We start from the raw sequence: 2377 nt of genomic DNA on the forward strand, positions 1-2377 counted from the left end.
ATCCGGGAGCTCTCAGTGATCTGGGCCCGCAAGAGGAGCCCAGCCCCCCCCCCCCCCCGGGGCTTTGCTGGCCCCCAGTGATCCAGGAGCTCCCAGTGATCCAGGCCCGCAAGAGGAGCCCAGCACCCCCCTCCCCGGGGGGCTTTACTGTCCCCCAGTGATCTGGGCCCACAAGAGGAGCCCAGCACCCCCCCGGGGGGGGCTTCACTGGCCCCCAGTCATCGGGAGCTCCCAGTGATCCAGGCCCACAAGAGGAGCCCAGCACCCCCCCATCTCAACCCCCCGCTGGCCCCCAGTGATCCTGGTCCGCGAGAGCCGCGCGCTCCCGGGAGCCACGGCATCGCCCACTCGGAGCGCGTGGAGCCTGCAAGCGCTGCAGTGAGGCCGCTATTCATTGGTGCGCTGGCCCAGCTGGGCCCCCCCCCCCCCCCCGCCGCCGGCTCTGTCCTGGAGTCCGAAGGATGCCCAGCGCCTGACCCAGCACGTGCAGGCTGAAGGGAACTTGCTGGACAGCGGAGAGGCCACGGAGACTCCACAGAATCTGTTTTTGGTACAGATGGCAGAGGCCCTGGTCTTACTTGCTGTGTGACCGGAGCCTCCGTCTCCCTGGTCCGGAAGAAGGAATGGCTTGGGGTTCCCAGCCAACCCTGGTCCGGGGTGAGAGGTGGGAGCTCTTGTTGGATCCCTGGCTGCCCCAGCTGCTTTTCATGGCCCGGGATGGACGGCTGTGCCATTCTGTAACCCCGTTCCCACCTTAAGTGGGATGGAAGGGTACCTGAGTACCGCAGCTGAGCTACAAGTGTGTGGCCCCCCCCTCCCCGGGGCTTTGCTGGCCCCAAGTGATCCAGGAGCTCCCAGTGATCCGGGCCTGCAAGAGGAGCCCGGCCCCCCCATCCCTGGGGCTTCGCTGGCCCCCAGTGATCCGGGAGCTCCCAGTGATCCGGGCCCACAAGAGGAGCCCAGCACCCTCCCCCCGGGGGGCTTCGCTGGTTCCTTCCTTACTTTCCCTAACTCACGGGGCTTCTACGACAGGCTCTAACCAATGTGAGTTTTGATTCTTAAGTTGTTGGGGTGGAGATGAAACCCAAACTTTGTGGGAACGTTTCCTCTGTGGGTGTGAGTTCTTGGCGAGAGCTTTCTGAGGCACACCTCCCTCTGGGAGCCCTCAGGAACTCATTGATGCATCCACTTACCGAAGAGGGTAGGATGGCTGAGCCAAGGCTTGGAGGAGTGAGTGGGAGCAGGAGGTGTGGCATTGTTAGGATCCTGTCCAATGGAGCAGTGAGGGCTTGGGCCACACGAGGGACTCCAAGGGCAGGGGGGGCTTGGAGACTGAGAACCCCTGCGAGGGAGGTTTGGGGAGGCCTGGGATGGGGTGCAGAGAGGAGGGCAGGAAGCCTGGTGAGCGGATTACTAAGACCCAGATTGACCCAGACGCACAGGCTTGGCAATCACTTCGTTCCCCAAAGGGGAGAAGGGCTTGTTGCATGGGAATGCAAGGTCGTGTGGAGTGAACCGTGGGCGTTGAGAGGAGAGTGGTCCAGGACAGTTCCTGACGGAGGCAGGGCTCCGGCTGCAGGCTGTGGAGGGAAGTGAGGATGCTGGAGCGGGGACCCTGGCTTTGATACCGTCCCTGCCCCTTGGGCTGGGGAGCGGATGCGAGCCTCTTGCCCTTCCGGAGGCTCAGTGGAGTGCCTGCCTCACTGGATTACTGAGAGGCTGTGTGAACTGAAGGCTGGGGACATGAGTAATCGGTCACAGAGGAAGCTGGAGAGATTGCTGAGGGCCACGGGCTGGGAATACCAGACGGCCAGCATGAGCAGAGGCACAGTGATCCAAAATCTGACATGTGGCCAACTGGTCAGGGTGGCTGGGGCAGACGGTGAGAGGCTGGCATGCCAGGCTGAGCCGGGGGAGGATCCTCCAGGAGCTGGTGAGCAGGGCATACAGGAGACACAGAGCCAGCCTGAAAACACAGGAGTCTTTGCACCTAGAGCCGTGTAAGTTCAAGGTCTCGTCAGGGGCTGCGAGGTGCTGTGTGAGGTGAGGGGTGCGGTCTGGCTCTGGGGAGCTGAGGAAGGGGGGCAGGGGAGAATGAGGACATCCAAGGTTCTGGACTTGAGTGAATGTGGGGGCTTCATCATGATCATGTCCCAGGAGAGAAGCAGGGGTTTTTATGGGGGGGGGGTAGAGAATGCTTCACTTTTGGATTGGGTAATTGAAAACATTCACTCATTCATTCATTCATTCACTCATTTATTCAACCAAAATTGAATGGAGCCCCTACCCCCCGCCAAGACCTTGGCTAGGTTCTGAGATACAATGTCAACCAAGACAGAACTCTCTGCCTTTGTGGAGTGGGAGAGGCAGACAGGAG

This window comes from Mirounga leonina, unplaced genomic scaffold (assembly GCF_011800145.1).
Source record: "Mirounga leonina isolate KUSES-001 unplaced genomic scaffold, KU_Mleo_1.0 Mir_376, whole genome shotgun sequence".
NCBI lineage: Eukaryota > Metazoa > Chordata > Mammalia > Carnivora > Phocidae > Mirounga > Mirounga leonina.